We start from the raw sequence: 21,268 nt of genomic DNA, 5'->3' as shown, positions 1-21,268 counted from the left end.
CTCTCTCCACCAGGCCACGGTGCTGCAAACACTGTGTATTCTCCAATCACTGAAACCTTTATAACCTGAGGGAATTTATCAACTCATTTCCAGTGCTGTCAAAGATTATATATCAGGAAAGTACAAGTTGTAAAATTATATATCACGACTAATTGCACCAATACTTTCATCATATTGGAGAATTTAAAAGATAAAAAATAAACAAAAATACAAGTCCACACTCTCCCCCCACCCCCTGGGGAGAGCAGTGAGGAGTAAAGTCCACACTCTCCCCCCACCCCCTGGGGAGAGCAGTGAGTAGTAAAGTCCACACTCACCCCCCACCCCCTGGGGAGAGCAGTGAGTAATAAAGTCCACACTCTCCCCCCACACACCCCTGGGGAGAGCAGTGAGTAATAAAGTCCACACTCTCTCCCCAACCCCTGGGGAGAGCAGTGAATTTTAAAGTCCACACTCTCCCCCCACCCCCTGGGGAGAGCAGTGAGTAGTAAAGTCCACACTCTCCCCCCACCCCCTGGGGAGAGCAGTGAGTAATAAAGTCCACACTCTCCCCACCCCCTGGGGAGAGCAGTGAGTAATAAAGTCCACACTCTCTCCCCCCACCCTTTGGGGAGAGCAGTGAGTAATAAAGTCCACACTCTCTCCCCCACACACACCCCTGGGGAAAGCAGTGAGTAATAAAGTCCACTCTCTCCCCTCACCCCCTGGGGAGAGCAGTGAGTTTTAATGTCCACACTCTCCCCTCACCCCCTGGGGAGAGCAGTGAGTAGTAAAGTCCACACTCTCCCCCTACCCCCTGGGGAGAGCAGTGAGTAGTAAAGTCCACACTCTCTCCCCCCACCCCCTGGGGAGAGCAGTGAGTAATAAAGTCCACACTCTCCCCCCACCCCCTGGGGAGAGCAGTGAGGAATAAAGTCCACACTCTGCCCCCAACCCCTGGGGAGAGCAGTGAGTAGTAAAGTCCACACTCTCTCCCCCACACACCCCTGGGGAGATCAGTGAGTAATAAAGTCCACACTCTCTCCCCCCACCCCCTGGGGAGAGCAGTGAGTAATTAAGTCCACACTCTCCCCCCACCCCCTGGGGAGAGCAGTGAGTAATAAAGTCCACACTCTCCCCGAACCCCCTGGGGAGAGAAGTGAGTAATAAAGTCCACTCTCTCCCCCCACACACCCCTGGGGAGATCAGTGAGTAATAAAGTCCACACTCTCTCCCCCCACCCCCTGGGGAGAGCAGTGAGTAATAAAGTCCACACTCTCTCCCTCCACACACACCCCTGGGGAGAGCAGTGAGTAATAAAGTCCACACTCTCCCCCCACCCCCTGGGGAGAGCAGTGAGTAATAAAGTCCACACTCTCTCCCCCACACACACCCCTGGGGAGAGCAGTGAGTATTAAAGTCCACACTCTCCCCCCACCCCCTGGGGAGAGCAGTGAGTTTTAAAGTCCACACTCTCTCCCCCCACACACCCCTGGAGAGAGCAGTGAGTAATAAAGTCCACACTATCCCCCCACCCCCTGGGGAGAGCAGTGAGTAGTAAAGTCCACACTCTCCCCCCACCCCCTGGGGAGAGCAGTGAGTAGTAAAGTCCACACTCTCCCCCCACCCACTGGGGAGAGCAGTGAGTAATAAAGTCCACACTCTCTCCCCCCTCCCCTGGGGAGAGCAGTGAGTAGTAAAGTCCACACTCTCCCCCCACCCCCTGGGGAGAGCAGTGAGTAGTAAAGTCCACAATCTGCCCCCACCCCCTGGGGAGAGCAGTGATTAGTAAAGTCCACACTCTCTCCCCCCTCCCCTGGGGAGAGCAGTGAGTAGTAAAGTCCACACTCTCCCCCCACCCCCTGGGGAGAGCAGTGAGTAGTAAAGTCCACACTCTGCCCCCACCCCCTGGGGAGAGCAGTGATTAGTAAAGTCCACACTCTGCCCCCACCCCCTGGGGAGAGCAGTGAGTAATAAAGTCCACACTCTCCCCCCACCCCCTGGGGAGAGCAGTGAGTAGTAAAGTCCACACTCTCCCCCCACCCCCAGGTGAGAGCAGTGAGTAATAAAGTCCACACTCTCCCCCACCCCCTGGGGAGAGCAGTGAGTAATAAAGTCCACACTCTCTCCCCCCTCCCCTGGGGAGAGCAGTGAGTAGTAAAGTCCACTCTCTCCCCCCACCCCCTGGGGAGAGCCGTGAGTAGTAAAGTCCACACTCTCCCCCCACCCCCTGGGGAGAGCAGTGAGTAGTAAAGTCCACACTCTCCCCCCACCCCCTGGGGAGAGCAGTGAGTAGTAAAGTCCACTCTCTCCCCCCACACACCCCTGGGGAGATCAGTGAGTAATAAAGTCCACACTCTCTCCCCCCACCCCCTGGGGAGAGCAGTGAGTAATAAAGTCCACACTCTCTCCCTCCACACACACCCCTGGGGAGAGCAGTGAGTAATAAAGTCCACACTCTCCCCCCACCCCCTGGGGAGAGCAGTGAGTAATAAAGTCCACACTCTCTCCCCCACACACACCCCTGGGGAGAGCAGTGAGTATTAAAGTCAACACTCTCCCCCCACCCCCTGGGGAGAGCAGTGAGTAGTAAAGTCCACACTCTCCCCCCACCCCCTGGGGAGAGCAGTGAGTAATAAAGTCCACACTCTCTCCCCCCTCCCCTGGGGAGAGCAGTGAGTAGTAAAGTCCACACTCTCCCCCCACCCCCTGGGGAGAGCAGTGAGTAGTAAAGTCCACACTCTGCCCCCACCCCCTGGGGAGAGCAGTGAGTAGTAAAGTCCACACTCTGCCCCCACCCCCTGGGGAGAGCAGTGAGTAATAAAGTCCACACTCTCTCCCCACCCCCTGGGGAGAGCAGTGAGTAGTAAAGTCCACACTCTCCCCCCACCCCCTGGGGAGAGCAGTGAGTAATAAAGTCCACACTCTCCCCCCACCCCCTGGGGAGAGCAGTGAGTAATAAAGTCCACACTCTCTCCCCCCTCCCCTGGGGAGAGCAGTGAGTAGTAAAGTCCACTCTCTCCCCCCACCCCCTGGGGAGAGCCGTGAGTAGTAAAGTCCACACTCTCCCCCCACCCCCTGGGGAGAGCAGTGAGTAGTAAAGTCCACACTCTCCCCCCACCCCCTGGGGAGAGAAGTGAGTAGTAAAGTCCACACTCTCCCCCCACCCCCTGGGGAGAGCAGTGAGTAGTAAAGTCCACACTCTCCCCCCACCCCCTGGGGAGAGCAGTGTGTATTAAAGTCAATTTATCCTCTTCCCAATAATTCCGATGAGACACGCTCCGTTGGGAAAGTGGGAAGGAGTGGAACAGAAACAATGACAGTATGAAGACGGTTAAACATCGAATTTCTGAAGAAAGACCACTTTGATATTTATACCCTAAGGTCATCATTTACTGATATATTTTGTGCTGGACAGAAAATTAAGGGGCTTGAGAATCTAAAGTGGAAATCTGGTTCCAATTCATGCCGTCTTCTGGCCCATAACTGATGTCAATTCTCAGGTACAACAGTTTTACTGATCCCAGAAAATACTTTGTTCAGCCTCCTTCTCCAAAATAGTTAATAAACAAATGGCTCTTTCCAAGACTTTTAAAAAATTTGTTCTCAGGATGTGGGAGATTTGGGATATTCATTACCCATCCCTAATTGCCTGAAGATGGTGGTCGGCAGCCTTCTTGAACTGCAGCAGTCTTTGTGGTGATGTTCCTGGGATTGTTTCTCAATTGCTGGGCAACATCAGAGAGCATTCAGGGTCACCAGATAGTTTAGACCAGTCGTGAGTCGGCCTGATCATGCAGGGTTGGTCGGAGGTTCCTTTCCCTGAAAGACATGAGTGAACCATTTGGGTTTTTACAACCATTTAGCAGCTATCATGCTCATTTTTTTCCAGCTTGCCCACAAATTAGGAAATCAAATTTTTCCTGACTTGTCTTGGTGAAATTTGAACTCATGGGGGGTTAAACTCGATAACCCCCGAATCCTGGTGCGGAGGTCGCGGTGCGCGATTAACCCGTGCCCGGTCTTTGCGATGCAGACAGCACATGAGATTGGTGCTGTCTGGTGGTTTACCTGATTCCTGTGAGCAGCCAGGCCGAGCTGCGTAGTTTCATGGCTTCTCACAAGCAGGGGGGGGTCCCAGATATTGCGTGAGTGGCTCACACCTCTTAAAGGCAGCCTGCACCTCCTATTTGCAAAATATAAGATGTGGGTCCACATGGAATCTGAACAGAGATCAGACATCTCACACACAAAACACAGATGCAGCTCCCGTCCTTACGTCTACAAATCCTTGAGTTATGTTAAAACATTGAATAAAAGTTGTGCACTGCTAAATCCCACATCCTCCAATCTGCACGCCACACCTCACCAATCTGCCAATCTGAGTTGGAATCAGGTCTGTGAGAGTGTGCGCACCAAGACTCTCTGCTGATGCACTACAGACCTTAGTGCAAGAGGTGGACAGAAGGAGGGACATCTTATATCCACAGGGGGGCAAGAAGCCCTCCAGACATGTGCTCCCGAGGCAGTGGGAGGCAGCAGGGGATGAAGTCAATGCCAGGCGTGTCATGAACATGGATACAGTGCAGGAAGAAGTTCGATGCTTTGACATGAGTGGTCAATGTGAGTGAGGTCAACTGTCAAGTGGCATATCCCACCAACTGCACCACGCACTCCACCCCCATCACCCACATACCAACAAACTCTTTCAATCAGTACTCAAAATCTTTTCCCAAAGGTAGGGGAGTCTATAACGAGGGGACATAGATTTAAGGTGAGAGGGGAGAGATACAAAAGGGTCCAGAGGGGCAATTTTTTCACTCAAAGGGTGGTGAGTGTCTGAGGCAGTAGTAGAGGTGGGTACAATTTTATATTTTAAATAGCATTTGGACAGTTACATGGGTAAGATGGGTATAGAGGGATATGGGCCAAGTGCAGGCAATTGGGACTAGCTTCGTGGTATAAACTGGGCGACATGGACATGTTGGGCCGAAGGGCCTGTTTCCATGTTGTAAACTTCTATGATTCTATGATTCTAACTCTTCAATCAGATGCTTCCTCTTACCCTCACACATTACCATTACTGCAAGCCACCCATCCACAACTCACAGGTCACACACACTGTCAACTATTCAATCACGACAGGCAGAGCACCCAAACCTCTTGCAGGACACTCACCGACACACGGGAGGAGAGTCTGAGAGTCTAAGGCAAGTCATGGCAGCAGAGCTCGCACCTGTGATACGCTCCTCCTGCACTATGTGGGAAGTCATGGACACTACCAGTGTCCCTGGCGACCATGTGTGCAGGAAGTGTGTCCAGCTGCAGCTATTGGCTAACCGTATTTCGGAGCTGGAGCTGCGGGTAGATTCACTGTGGAGCATCCGCGATGCTGAGACTATCGTGGACAGCACGTTCAATGAGGTGGTCACACCGCAGGTAAAGATTACGCAGGCAGAAAGGAAATGGGTGACCGCCAGGCAGAGTAAAAGGACTAGGCATGTAAAGCAGGAGTCCCTTGGGGCCATCTCCCTCTCAAACATATATTCTGCTTTGAATGCTGTTGGGGGAGATGGCTTATCAGGGGAAAGCAGCAAGAGCCAGGTTCGGGGCAGCACAGGTGGCTCTGCTGCACAGGAGGGGAGGAAGAAGAGTGGCAGGGCAATAGTGATAGGGGATTCAATTGTAAGGGGAACAGATAGGCGTTTCTGCGGCCATAAATGTGACTCCAGGATGGTATGTTGCCTCCCTGGTGCTCGGGTCAAGGATATCACGGAGCGGCTGCAGGGCATTCTGGAGGGGGAGGGTGAACAGCCAGTAGTCGTGGTCCATATTGGTACCAACGACATAGTTTAAAAAAAAGGGATGAGGTCCTGCAAGTTGAATTTAAGGAGTTAGGAGATAAATTCAAAAACAAAGGTAGTGATCTCAGGATTACTACCGGTGCCACGTGCGAGTGAATATAGGAACAGGAGAATAGACAGGATGAATGCGTGGCTGCAGGGATGGTGTAGGAGGGAGGGATTTAGATTCCTGGGACATTGGGACTGGTTCTGGGGAAAGTGGGACCTGTACAAGCGGGACGGGTTACACCCGAGCAGGACCGGGACCAATGTCCTCACGGGGGTGTTTGCTCATGCTGTTGGGGAAGGTTTAAACTCGAGTAGCAGGGGGATGGGAACCTGAGCGGTGAGTCAGAAGGGAGTAAAGTAGAGAGCAGCAAGAGAGGGGAAGACCCAGGGGAAATTTACAATACAAATAGTACAAACAGTTGTTCAAGAACAAGTGAGAGGGAAAAGCGTAGAGCAGCGGAAAGAAAGTGTACTTTAGGCACGACAGATAAAGTAAAAACTAGAAGGCATAAGGCGATTAACTCAGCATCAAAGCTGAAGGTCAGGCTAGGGTGTGTGGCCCAACTAAGAGTTCTATATACAAATGCACGGAGTAGAAGGAATAAATTAAATGAACTGCAGGTTCAAATTCAAATTGGAGGGTATGACATGATAGCTATTACTGAGACATGGCTGCAGGATGGTCAGGATTGGGAACTAATTATACCAGGTTATAAGGTCTACAGGAGAGATAGGGAAACTGGAAGAGGGGGAGGAGTAGCCTTAATGATTAGAGATGAAATCACTTCAATGATAAAGGGGGATATAACGAGAGGTAAGCAGCCAACAGAGACCTTATGGGTTGAATTGAGAAATAGGAAAGGATCGAAGACTATAGTGGGAATTGTGCATAGGAGCCCTGGCAGCAGCTCTGAAGTGCGAGATTGTATAAATGCAGAGATTAGACAAGCGTGTAAGAAAGGCATAGTGGTCTTAATGGGGGACTTTAACCTTCACATAGATTGGGAAAAGCAGCCTAGCAACTGTCAGAAAGGTAGCAAATTTCTTGAGCGTGTCCGGGATAGTTTTCGATAGCACTATGTGCTAGAGGCATCAAGGGGGCAAGCCATACTAGATTTAGTAATGAGTAATGAACCAGATTTAGTTAACGGCTTAACTATGCGTGAACATCTATCCAATAGTGATCATAACATGATCGAGTTCAATGTAGTGTTTGAAAGGGAAAAAAGTGAATCAGCTGCTAAGATTCTAGACTTGGGCAAGGTCGACTTCAATTGGATGAGACAGAGACTGTCCACAGTAAACTGGGCAAATCTGTTAATGGGTAAAACGACTGATGATCAGTGGGAAATGTTTAAAGAAACATTTAACGTGATACAGAATCGGTTTAAGAAAGGAGAGAGAGGGAAACTGGGGAATTATAGACCAGTTGGCCTAACATCTGTTGTGGGGAAAATGCTGGAGTCTATAATTAAGGATAGGGTGACTAAACACCGAGAATTTTCAGTTAATCAGAGAGTGCCAGCATGGATTTGTGAAAGGTAGGTCATACCTGACAAACCTGATTGAATTTTTTGAAGAAGTGACTAAAGTAGTGGACAAGGGAATGTCAATGGATGTTATTTATATGGACTTCCAGAAGGCATTTGATAAGGTCCCACATAAGAGACTGTTAGCTAAGATAGAAGCCCATGGAATCGAGGGAAAAGTACAGACTTGGTTAGGAAATTGGCTGAGCGAAAGGCGACAGAGAGTAGGGATAATGGGTAAGTATTCACATTGGCAGGATGTGACTAGTGGAGTCCCGCAGGGATCTGTCTTGGGGCCTCAATTATTCACAATATTTATTAACGACTTAGATGAAGGCATAGAAGGTCTCATATCTAATTTTGCCGATGACACAAAGATTGGTGGCATTGTAAGCAGTGTAGATGAAAACATAAAATTACAAAGGGATATTGATAGATTAGGTGAATGGGCAAAATTGTGGCAAATGGAATTCAATGTAGACAAAAGTGAGGTCATCCACTTTGGATCAAAAAAGGATAGAACATGGTACTTTCGAAATGGCAAAAAGTTAAAAACTGTGGATGCCCAAAGGGACTTAGGGGTTCAGGCACATAGATCATTGAAGTGTCATGAACAAGTCCAGAAAATAATCAAGAAGGCTAATGGAATGCTGGCCTTTATATCTGGAAGACTTGAGTACAAGGGGGCAGGAATTATGCTGCAGCTATACACAACCCTGGTTAGACCGCACCTGGAGTACTGTGAGCAGTTCTGGGCATCGCACCTTCGGAAGGACATATTGGCCTTGGAGGGAGTGCAGCGTAGGTTTACTAGAATGATACCCGGACTTCAAGGGTTAAGTTACGAGGAGAGATTACACAAATTGGGGTTATGTTTTCTCGAGTTTAGAAGGTTAAGGGGTGATCTGATCGAAGTTGATAAGATATTAAGGGGAACGGATAGGGTGGATAGAGAGAAACTATTTCCGCTGGTTGGGGATTCTAGGAGTAGGGGGCACAATCTAAAAATTAGAGCCAGACCTTTCAGGAGCGAGATTAGAAAACATTTCTACACACAAAGGGTGGTACAAGTTTGGAACTCTCTTCCACAAACGGCAATTGATACTATCTCAATTGCAAAATTTAAATGTGAGATAGATAGCTTTCTGGCAACCAAAGGTATTAAGGGATATGGGCCAAAGGCAGGTATAAGGAGCGATATCACAGATCAGCCATGATCTTATCAAATGGCGGAGCAGGCACGAGGGGCTGAATGGCCTTCTCCTGTTCCTATGTTCCTATGAGATGTTAGTAACGGTTGGTTAACCTGCTTGCTTAGAACATGTTGTGATTGTGGGTTTGATTCCTTTATGGGCTGGTGAGAAGTTCACTTTGTGTCGGGTATTTTTTAACTTTTAAAATGCAAGCTTTGCAAACAAATCCAAACACAAAGTCACGGGGACAGTTTTTTGAATAACATCCTTTGCATCTTTGCCCTTGTGGTGGAGAAACAGATCTTTCTTTTTATTTGTCTTTCTCCGCTTTGCAGATAAACGATGAACTCGCGGCCTGTCCCCATTAATGGTCATCAGCAGTAACAGACAGATAGAACGTGTCTGACCGCCTCGAGATGTGGAAAAGGCATCAGTTCAGGACAAATGCATCAAATCAAATGGTCACCCGGCACTGAGAGAGACAAAAACAAGAGATAAAGACAGAAGGTAACTGAGAAATAAAAGCTCAATGAAGACGATAGAAATATTTTCCAACCTTGACGCGTGTCTTTTACATCCCCAATCCTTCAGTGGCAGGAATAGATTTTCACTGTAAATAAATGCAAGAATTGACCCAAAGAAGCAGAAGCGCACGGGTGGCAGTGAAATCATCTCCTGAGCATTAAAATATTCCACATAGGAAAGAAAGAGGGAGATGAGACTTTTGTGTCTATTTATCCGGCATGTTCAAATTCCATCACCTCTCAATGCCCAGCACCTTTCATTCTCTCTCTCCCTGCTCCCCATGTCAGGATGGGTTTCAGGAATTCGCTGTGATTGCTTAGAGCACCTAATTCACTTGGCAGTTGGGGAAGCAGAGGAAGCAGGAGGGGAGAAAGAATCAGAAACAGGAGAAGCCACGTGACTGGATTACAGGTCAAAATAGGACAAAAATGTTGACAGGGAAAAATTAAAGGCACTTTATCTGAAAGCACGCAGCATTCGCAACAAGGTAAATGTATTGACAGCACCAATAGTAGTAAATGGGTTTGATCTAATTGCCATTACGGAGACGTGGCTGCAGGGTGACCAAGGCTGGGAACTGATTATTCAAAAATATTCGACATTTAGGAAGGACAGGCAAAAAGGAAAAAGGAGGTGGGGTAGCGCAGTTAATAATGGATGAGATCAGTACAATAGTGAGAAAGGATCTTGGCTCAGAACGTTGAGATATAGAATCAGTTTGGGTGGAGCTAAGAAACAGCAAGGGGCAGAAAACATTGGTGGGAGTTGTTTCTCGGCCAGCAAACAGTAGTGGTAATGTCGGGCACGGTATAAAGCAGGAAATTAGAAGTGCATATAACAAGAGTAATGCAGAAATCGTGGGGGTCTTTAGTCTCCAATATAGATTGGGCAAACCAAATTAGCAGTAATACTGTGGAGGACGAATTCCTGCAATGTATACGAGATCGTTTTCTAGATCAGTATGTTGAGGAACCAACTAGTATTGTGCAATGAGAAAGGGTTAATTAATAATCTTGTCAGGGAACCCTTAGGGAAGAGTAACCACAATATGATGGAATTCTTCATTAAGTTTGAAAGTGATGTCGTTGTATCTGAAACTAGGATCTTTAATTTAAACAACGGAAACTACGAAGGGATGAGGTGCAAGTTTTCTGTGGTTGATTGGGGAACTACATTAAAAGGTATGACGGTAGACAGTCAATGGTTCACATTTAAAGAATGAATACATAATTTGCAACAAATATATATTCCTTTACTGCACAAAAACCCAAGAGGTAAAGTGGTCCAACCGTGGCTAACAAGAGAAATTAAAGATCGTATTAAATCAAAGGAAGAGGGATATAAATTTGCCAGAAAATGCGGTAAGCCTGTGGATTAGAGCATAATAGAATTCAGCAAAGCAGGACCAAGAAATTGATAAAGAAAGGGAAAATAGAATATGAGAGTAAACGAGCGAGAAACATAAAAACGGACTGTAAAAGCTTCTATAGGCAGGTAAAAAGGCAAAAAAAACTGTCTCTTTTCGACAGAGACGGGATAATTTATAATGGGGAATAAGGAAGTGACAGTGAAATTAACAAATACTTTGTGTCTGTCTTCACGGAAGAAGACACAAAAAAAACCTCCCAGAAATAGTAGAGAACCAAGGGTCTGGGAGAATGAGGAACTGAAAGAAATTAGTATCAGTAAAAAAAAAATAAGACTGGAGGAGTGAAATGGACTGAAAGTCAATGAATCCGAAGGACCCGATGATCTATATCCCATGGTTTTGAGAGGTGGCTACAGAGATAGTGGATGCATTGGTTGTCATCTTCCAAAATTCTCGAAATTCTGGAACTGTTCCTGCAGATTGGAGGGTCGCAAATGTAACCCCACTATTTCAGAAAAGAGAAAGAGAGAAAACGGGGACAACAGACCTGTTAACCTGACATCAGTGGTAGGAAAAATGCTCGAATCTATTATAAAGGATGTGATAACAGGAAACTCAGAAAATAATAATAGGATTTGGCAGACTCAACATGGATTTGTGAAAGGAAAATCATATTTGACAAACCTATTGGAGTTCTTTGAGGATGTAACTCGTGAAATAGATAAGGGGGGACCAGTGGATGTGGTGTATTTGGATTCTCAGAAGGCTTCCGATCTGGTCCCACACAGGAGGTTAGTGAACAAAGTTAGAGCACATGGAATTGGGGGTAATATACTGGCATGGATTGAGAATTGATTAACAGCCAGAAACCAGAGAGTAGGAATAAACGGGTCTTTGTCAGGTTGGCAGACTGTGACTAGTGGGGTACTGCAGGGATTGGTGCTTGGGCTCCAGCTATTCACAATCTATATCAATGACTTGGATCAGGGAACCAAATGTAATATTTCCAAGTTTGCTGATGACACAAAACTAAGTCGGGATGCGAATTGTGTGGAGGATGCAAAGAGGCTTCAAAGGGATATAGACAGGTTTAGTAAGTGGGGAAGAACAAGGCAGATGGAATATAATGTGGAAAAATGTGAAGTTATCCACTTTGGTCGAAAAACAGAAACACAAAGTATTTTTTAAATCGTGAGAGATTGGGAAACGATGATGCTTAAAGTGACCTGGGTGTCCTTGTACATGAGTCACTGAAAGCTAACATGAAGGTGCAGCAAGCAATTAGGAAGGCAAATAGCATGTTGGCCTTTAATACAAGAAGATTTGAGTACAGGAGTAAAGATGCCTTATTGTATTTAAATAGGGCCTTGTTGAGATCGCACCTGGAGTATTGTGTACAGTTTTGGTCTCCTTACCTCAGAAAGGATATACTTGCCCTCGAACGAGTGCAACAAAGGTTCACCAGACTGATTCCTGAGATGGCAGGATTGTCGTATGAGGAGAGATTGAGTAGACCAGGCCTGTATTCTCTCGAGTTTCGAAGAATGAGAGGTGATCTCTTTGAAACTTAAAAAATTCTTACAGGTCTCGACAGGTCAGATGCAGGGAGGATGCTTCCTCTGGCTGGGGAGTCTCGAACCAGGGGTCACGGTTTCAGAATAAAGGGTAGGCCATTTAGTTCTGAGATGAGGAGAGATTTCTTCATTCAGAGGGTGGTGAATCTTTGGAATTCTCTACCCTAGAGGGCTGTGGAGGCTCAGTCATTGAGTACATTCAAAACAGAGATCGATAGATTTCTAGATATTAAAGACATCAAGGGATATGGGGATAGTGCATGAACATGGTGTTGAGGTAGAAGTTCAGTCATGATCTTGTTGAATGGTGGAGCAGGCTCGAGGGGCTGGATGGCCTTCTCCAGCTTCTAATTCTTAGGTTCCTGTGTGAAACGAGCAGAACCTTGTATGTGGGCAATTGCTTCACATGATCCAGGGCGACCCTGCGTCACCTCGCAGCTTTCCCGGGAGATGCATCGATTTGGGCCGTGCGTGCGTGTGTTTTGGAAATGGAAACAGAGACATCAGCAGCTTGTGTAGAATTTGACCTCACTTTCCATTTCACGCGCAGGCCTACCCGCACTCGGTGCTCTCACTGCCTCAACAAGTCATTCTTGTCTCACAGAAAATGCCACTTTGTGCCAGCAGCTTGTCTGGACTGGACTGCACTGAGCTGGGACACTGAGGACAGTCAAATACTGAAATCAGTACTTTGGACAGAAGTTCTCTATACCTGAATTATTGTTTCATTCATTGGAACATAAGAGCAGGGGTTGGGAATTCAGGCCCTCGAGCCTGGAGGTTAACATATCCTTCCTGTGGCGCGGTGCCCAGAACTGAATGCAGTATTTCAGATGGAGTCTCTCCACTGGTCTGTACAGCTGGAACATAATTTCCACCCCATTGTAGTCCAATCCCCTTGAGATAAAGGAGGAGAGTGAGAGTGCAAGGGAGAGAGAGCAAGAGAGGGGGAAAGGGAGAGAGAGAGAGACGGCACCCTGTATTGGACAAACTCTCACTGCGGAGATTTCTCAAGAACTGATTTGAGCTCCAACTGAGCTTTCCAAACACTCCTTCTACTTTGGCAGGAGTTCCTTAGCAGCTTGTGGGTACTGTGATAGACTATACCTTTTAACGGGTTCTATGCCACAATGGATAGCCCATTGGATTTCCAATGTAATGTTTAAAAAATCATTGAAAGGTTGTAAACTCTCGTCCTAAAGTAGTTGAATTTTCGTGGTTCTGGCGTTGGGAAGTGAAATTTTGAAGCAAAACAGCAACACGGTCAATCATATCTTTAGAGGAAACGAAACTGCCCCTTACACTTCCTCTTAGACAAGAGGCTCCAGTCCCACCCGAGTTCAAGATGCCAGACTACATCTCCTTTCAGACAGGTATCCAACTGGACACATGCAGCCTGCTGCCGTGCGAGCATTGGGGCTTCAGGGAGAGAATTCTCGCTTGCAGCAATTCTACTCCTGTAAAACTAGCTCCTGAAGTGTAGAATGGAAATTATCCCACCAGAACCACTAAAATTCAACCACGTGAGGACGAGAGCTCACAACCTTTGAATGATTTTGAATCACACCATTTGCAGATGGATCTAATTCAGAGTTTGTGTCTCCAAAGCCGCATTCTCCCTGCTGTAAACAAGCAACACTAAAGCACTGCTCTAAACATCTCATCTGCTCTTGGAACACAGTCGGCAGGAGGAACGACATGGCAACACGATGAAGTAGATGCATTTTGGAACACACCAATTGTACCTTCAATTCCGGTCGTAATGTTAATAAGCAACAGGATTAGTTGTTCCATGTTTTTTTTTATTCGTTCACGGGATGTGGGCGTCGCTGGCAAGGCCGGCATTTATTGCCCATCCCTAATTGCCCTTGAGAAGGTGGTGGTGAGCCGCCTTCTTGAACCGCTGCAGTCCGTGTGGTGACTGTTCTCCCACAGTGCTGTTAGGAAGGGAGTTCCAGGATTTTGACCCAGCGACAATGAAGGAACGGCGATATATTTCCAAGTCGGGATGGTGTGTGACTTGGAGGGGAACGTGCAGGTGGTGTTGTTCCCATGTGCCTGCTGCTCTTGTCCTTCTAGGTGGTAGAGGTCGCGGGTTTGGGAGGTGCTGTTGAAGAAGCCTTGGCGAGTTGCTGCAGTGCATCCTGTGGATGGTGCACACTGTGTGACTCGAACGAGCAACCTCGGCATTTCGCGAACCTGATCAAATCATATAAATACCACACACTGATCGATGACACCAATAGAGCCCAATCACTTTCCTCACATCTCTTACACTGGTGGGAAGAATGTGAAGATGAGAGGCACTTACCTCTGGAATCGGGTCCTGTCCCCTTGACCAAACTAATTCCTGCACTAAAACCAGAAAATGCTGGAAATACTCAGCAAGTCAGGCAGCATCTGTGGAGAAAGAAACAGAGATAATGTTTCAGGTCAATGACCCTTGGTCAGAACTTGATAATCAAACATGTCATCCAGCCCCGCGCTGAGAATTTTAGGAACATAGGGACAGGAGAAGACCATTCAGCCCTTCGAACCTGCTGCTCCATTTAATTAGATCGGGGGTGATTTGTCCATTAACTCTATTTACCCGCCTTTGACACAGATCCCTTAATAATCTGACAGGGAAAGATCTATCGATCTCAGTCTTGAAAATGTGAATTGTCTCCCGGCATCTTCAGCCTTTTGTTGGAGAGAGTTCCAGATTTCTAGGACACTTTCTGTTATAAAGTGCTTCCTGAATGGTCCAGCTTTACTTTTAAGAATAAGCCGCGTCATTCTGGATTGTCCCAAGAGAGAGAATCACCGAAACTCAAGATAGAACCAAAGACCTGGAAATCTTCACTCTAATGGTCTCCCAACTGAGCTGTTTTGACATTCGGTACAGGCAAAGTTCTTTTTCTCTTTGATGAACACAGAAGGGTAGATGGCAGCTCCCTCTCGATGAACGCGGCACCTCTCAGGAATGGGACCAAACAACCTCGAGATCTCATCCTTAACACTGAGAGGTCGACCCACATGTGTAATTACATCACACTTGGGAATCAGAGAGGGTAATGGCTCATGAGAAGGTATCAGGGAGTCTAATGGCTTCTTAGTGGTGATCCAGTAGGACAAAGGGATTTCAGAGAGGGGAAGGGACTGTCAGAGGGTGTTAGAGAGTGTTAGTGGTCTCAGGGCCTATCCGTGGGTAAAGGACACTCAGTGGGTATCAGGGAACGGAAAGGGCACTGACAAGGTCTCAAAGGGGATAATGGAATCTCTGAGGGTATCGGAGAAGGTAGGAGACAGAGAGTATCAGTGAAGATCAGGAGTTCAGGGAGAATCAAAGAGGGTAAGGGGCGCTCAGGAGGTATCAGAGAGGCGAATGGATCCAGAATTGTCATCTTCTAAATATTGCATTTTCTAAACATCAACATGCTTAATAGCAGCAAAAATGAATCCGGTTGAAAAGATAATCTGCCGTGTCCCACGTGGAGGGAATGAGAAGGTGGAATCGGGGAGGACTGGATATTTGGCAGCGCTCACGTTTTCCTTTCACCCAGCTCGGTGCTGTGTCTGTTTATATAACTGGAATAAATGAAGATAACAGGTTGCACCAAGAATCCTTTATCACCCAGAGTGAAAAACAAAACGCAAACCGTCCACTGTGGGGCTCGAACCCACGACTCTGAGATTAAAAGTCATATCGTTAGCTGATGAAGCGAGCGGGGTCGGCTACAAGCGCTTGACCCTGCCTGTTATTGCAGAGAGGCAGCTGTTGGCTTTGCTTCAGAGGTTCAGTTTGTCCTGTAATCCCAAGGTAGCTCCTTCTGAACACCCGCGTTTCATTCTGGAGTCAGTCTGAAGCCTTTTACCTGTCATCCAGCCCCGCGCTGAGCAGTACAGGAACATCAGGACAGAAGAAGGCCATTCAACCCCTCGAACCTGCTGTCCCATTCAATTAGATCACAGGTGATTTGTAACTCCACTCTGTTTACCCGCCTTGGGTTCATATCCCTTGGTACCCGAACCGAAAAAAGATCGATAAATATCAGTCTTGAAAATTTGAATTGAACCAGAACCCAAATCCTTTTGACTGAGAGAGTTCCAGATTTCTGCCGTAATTTGTGGAGTAAAGTGATTCCTGATTTCTTGCCTGAATGGTCGATCTCAAATTTGAAGATTAAGTCCCCTCATTATGGATTCCACCAAAAGAGGGAGTTAACTGAAGCCGCCTTAACATGAGATTGAACAAAGGAACTCGGGGTTTTAATTCTAACGCTACTGATTACCTCGAATCTGAACTATTTCTGTCTTTGAAAATCACATAAACGCAGATGCGATTTCCCTCTTGATGAACGCAGTATTTCCGAGGAATGGGAGCGAACAAACTGTGGGTCTCACCCTTAACACACACTGATAGATCCACATGTGGAATTACATTGCACTTGGGTATCAGAGAGGGGGATGGTTCCCGAGAATGTATCAGGGAGTCTCAGGGTTTCTGAGTGCTGATCCGGAGTGGAAACGGGATCCCAGAGACTGTCAGGAAATCAAAGGACTTCTCAGGGGTTACCAAGGGAGTATGAGGGATCTACAAGGTATCAGAGAGTTTACAGCACTCTCAGAAGTTATCAGAGAGGGGAAAGGACTGTCAGAGGTTATCAGCGAGAGTGAGGGGTCTCAGGGCATATCAGTGGGCAAAGGGGCACTCCGAGCGTATCAGAGAATGGAAAGAGCCCAGAGAAGGTATCAGGCCAACAGTGAGGGTTAGAAAAGGCCGCCGAAACCCAGAACTGAATCCTTTCGATCTTCAGTCTGAGCTATTTCGGTGCTCTGGACATCCCGGCAATTCAACAGGAGGTCTGTTAAAATCAGAGGAAAACCCTTCGCACAATCGCATCCTCTAAATCTCCACCCAGGACTTTCACTGGTGTAAGTTTGATCAACTTCTGCTACTTTTTAATTTGTTCTCACAGCAACTGTGCACATCCTTTATTTGGCCCACGACAAGGCATCTGGAAAAAAAATGTCTGTTGCACCTTGAGAGAAGCGGGGACGCTTTACATTCATAAAAAATCATAGGCGAAAGGGACGGTTTGAGCGAGGTGAGACCAGGCCAGAAAAAGGTCAGTTAATGATTGCCGAGTGGTGAGAGAGAGAATTTGGAACTTGTGTGCGGCTGCACTGCGACTTTCACAGATCTGCTTGGACAGCGATTTCCTGAATTCATCACATCCAGGGACAGTTCGATTCCCACTTCTTGTTTTCTCCTGGCGCGCTTCTGAGATTGAAAATAAATGACTGGATGATATCAGCCTGAACCTCCTCAGGAACACGCTACAGACTCAAAGCTCAGCACAACTCCAATCTGATTCAGTGTTATCTTGTTTGCCAGGGATGGACAGCAATGCGCTGTCTGATGCTGCATTCACTGCTTCCCGCCGGAGAGGCGGCTTGTCGCGGCCTCACTCACTCCGGGAGATTGGGAGCAGGAAAACACTGTTGGGATTGTTGTCGTTTCTGAAAGGAGGCAAAGAACTATTGTCATTAACCGAGGAGCGCTGAGGGATTCTGTAATAATCTCTCACAAATCAACTCACTCTCTCCTCTCTCTCTCTTATTACATGATGGCAAATATTGGCTCCGCCCCACGGGTTCAAAGTTGTTCCTCAATTCCGAACTTTATCAATAAATCGACCAATTAAAGCCCGAGAGAGCGATGGATTCCACTCACTGATCGATAATAAACTCGGATCCCCGGCTCTATTTACCGTCCAAACATTACAATCCCTTTCGCTCGATATTTATTTCCGTCTTTTTAAAATGTTGTTTTTGGCTTTCCTTAAAAACATTTCATTTAAAATATTAATGATAGAATATAGCTGAAGTTTTATTGTTTAAAAGAAGTAACTCAGAGAGGGGTCGAACTCACGACCCGAGGTTCTGGGGGTCAGAAGTTTACAATCTCCGCTCTGATTCCATCACCTTAAAAAAGACACAAAGTCACCAAAATTTGGCGATACTCGGGATTGAAGCAGATTCCTTTCTCACACTCCTGACTGAGCTATTTCAACCCCACTATAAATCAGACCTTGTGTCACCCTGTGGAAGTAAATATAACCCCTCCCGCTCATTTCTCACTTCAGAGGGAAACGACTCGACCAGCGTTGAGTCCGGAAGGTTGTAAAGTGCCTCAAGGAAAGAAGAGATGCTGTTCCTCGAGATTAGCAGTGTAAGAGGCTGAGGACAGAAAGGTGAGAGTGGGAGTGGGAGGGGAAATTAGAATGGGGAGTGACTGCCAGGATAGAGTCACGCCAGTGGACAGAGCGGAGGTGTTCAGCAAAGCGATCAACCAATCTGCGTTTGGTCTTCCCAATGTAGAAGAGATCGCATTGTGAACAGTGAACGCAGTGTCATAAATATTTACTTCCAAGGCAATGACCCAATGGACAACTTACGATGGAGCTGAAATAGTTTGCTGAGGAGAGTGAAGATCGAAATGGTCCTTGGTCCAACCCCGGGTTTCGGTAATATTTGGTTGTTTTGTTCACATTCTTTGCTTCGAATCCAGCATTTGTTTGGACTGAAATTTTAACCGGCACTGGAGGCTTAGGGAAGGAATAGAGAGGCACCAAGGATGAAAAATATTGATAGCGTCTTTATCCGTCTTTTATTTCTCTATTTCTTCTGCATTTTTCTCTGTTTTTTGTCTCTCTCGGTGCCAAATGAACATTTCATTTGAAGCATTTGTCCCAAACTGATGCCTTTTCTCCGTCTTGTGGCAACAAGACAAGCTCTGTCTGTGACTGCTTAAGACCTTTAACGGTAGCAGGCCGTGAGCTAAACATTTATCAGCGAACCGACAGAGCGATAACACAATGGGAATAAAACTCCCTCACATTGTTAAATACTGAGTGACACAGGTTGTAATGTGTGTCAGTAAACATACCCAGATACTGAGTGACACAGGTTGTAATGTGTGTCAGTAAACATACCCGGATACTGAGTGACACAGGTTGTAATGTGTGTCAGTAAACATACCCGGATACTGAGTGACACAGGTTGTAATGTGTGTCAGTAAACATACCCGGATACTGAGTGACACAGGTTGTAATGTGTGTCAGTAAACATACCCGGATACTGAGTGACACAGATTGTAATGTGTGTCAGTAAACATACCCGGATACTGAGTGACACAGATTGTAATGTGTGTCAGTAAACATACCCGGATACTGAGTGACACAGGTTGTAATGTGTGTCAGTAAACATACCCGGATACTGAGTGACACAGGTTGTAATGTGTGTCAGTAAACATACCCGGATACTGAGTGACACGGGTTGTAATGTGTGTCAGCAAATATACCTGGATACTGAGTGACACGGGTTGTAATGTGTGTCAGTAAACATACCCAGATACTGAGTGACACGGGTTGTAATGTGTGTCAGTAAACATACCTGGATACTGAGTGACACAGGTTGTAATGTGTGTCAATAAACATACCCGGATACTGAGTGACACAGGTTGTAATGTGTGTCAGTAAACATACCCGGATACTGAGTGACACAGGTTGTAATGTGTGTCAGTAAACATACCCGGATACTGAGTGACACAGGTTGTAATGTGTGTCAGTAAACATACCCGGATACTGAGTGACACAGGTTGTAATGTGTGTCAGTAAACATACCCGGATACTGAGTGACACAGGTTGTAATGTGTGTCAGTAAACATACCCGGATACTGAGTGACACAGGGTGTAATGTGTGTCAGTAAACATACCCGGATACTGAGTGACACAGGTTGTAATGTGTGTCAGTAAACATACCCAGATACTGAGTGACACAGGGTGTAATGTGTGTCAGTAAACATACCCGGATACTGAGTGACACAGGTTGTAATGTGTGTCAGTAAACATACCTGGAAAAATGATTCCTGAAAATGAAAGGAGTAGAGAGATAGAAAAATGGATGAAAGAGACAGATGGAAAGAGATGGAGACACAGAAAGGTGAATGAGAAAAGAAGGATAAAAGATAAATCAAAATAAAGATGTGTTTCTCCGCCCCAGGGGCACAGATATACCAAACATGGTAATGGACGTTATTCAAAAACATATTCCCTGTGACTTTTTGTGTGCATTTGTTTGTAAAGTCTGGATTTTAAAAGTTACTAAAACCCGAAGAAAAATGAAATAAAAAGCTGATGCCCGTCCAGTGATCGAACCCGTGACCTTGGCGCTATTATCACAAACGCTCTGACGAACAGCACTGACTGGCCGTCAAAATGCTCAAAGGTCATGGTTCTGGGCCCCGCATTCGGCAGTTTGTGTTTTACTTCTCACAATGATTGACAGAGTTATTCCACAAATATTGAACAAACCACATCCCTTAAACATTGTTTCTTGTTTCTGTATAAAACTGGCGACGGAGTGATTCGAAATTAACAGATAAAGAGCACTTTAATCTATCAAATTTAATTCTGATCATTATTATTTTACAAACAGTGAACAGCCCATCACTGAAACACTGTCTCACTATCGAATCATTTGACAGGACCCTGAACCACTGTGAAAATACTGTAAGCCCAACATGATTCGAACACACCGTGTCTGGATTGATGCCTCAGACCAGCTCACGTTGTTCCACAAGGCCCACAGCCAATGCGTGAAGCCGGATCCATTGGAGGGAGATCGGTACCGACAGCCGCCGGGGTTCTCGGAGTGCGACAGCAGCATCAGCGCAGGATCCCCGCTCTCTCATCCAGACACTACCGGCGGAGAGCTGCCGGTCCCGGCCTGAGCCGTGTCTGGGAGCCGCCGACCGGTCTCGTCTGAACAGGACCGATCATTTGAAGAAATTGGCACACAGATGATTCTGCCCATTTCACATGGGATCTCTTGTATCTGATTCTTCTTTCCCTCGACTCCTCTAACTGCCTGGTGAATTAGATGCTCGATGCAATCACAGTGAATTCATGAAACCCATCCTGACATGGTCAGCACGGAGAGAGAGAGAGAATGAACGGTGCTGGCCATTGAGAGGGGATGGATTTTGAACATACCCGGATAAATAGACACAAAGATCTTTTCTCCATGCTGCTTTCATATGCGGAATATTTTAATGCCCAGGGATGGATCTCATTGTCACCCAGGCCCGTGATCCCCACTCACACTCTCCTTCCACTCTCTCACACCTTGCTTAGCTTTGAAATTGTGTAAGTTTTCACACCGGGATTCAGTTTGAAGAAAGCAGTGCTGTGATAACCTG

The 21,268-nt window shown here is 46.6% G+C and overlaps 1 long non-coding RNA gene across 1 annotated transcript; it reads right to left on the bottom strand.

Moving 5' to 3' along the window:
• Positions 1-3,732: 3,732 nt before the first annotated feature.
• On the bottom strand, positions 3,733-14,356 carry LOC137307548 (uncharacterized). Its single transcript, XR_010959147.1, has 3 exons — positions 14,333-14,356; positions 4,051-4,165; positions 3,733-3,801 (listed from the first exon to the last, which is right to left on the bottom strand). It is a non-coding gene; the product is annotated as an uncharacterized lncRNA (long non-coding RNA).
• Between the last annotated feature and the right edge of the window lie 6,912 nt (positions 14,357-21,268).

This window comes from Heptranchias perlo, chromosome 3, assembly GCF_035084215.1.
Source record: "Heptranchias perlo isolate sHepPer1 chromosome 3, sHepPer1.hap1, whole genome shotgun sequence".
Lineage (NCBI taxonomy): Eukaryota > Metazoa > Chordata > Chondrichthyes > Hexanchiformes > Hexanchidae > Heptranchias > Heptranchias perlo.
This window is presented reverse-complemented; position numbering and strand designations above follow the sequence as displayed.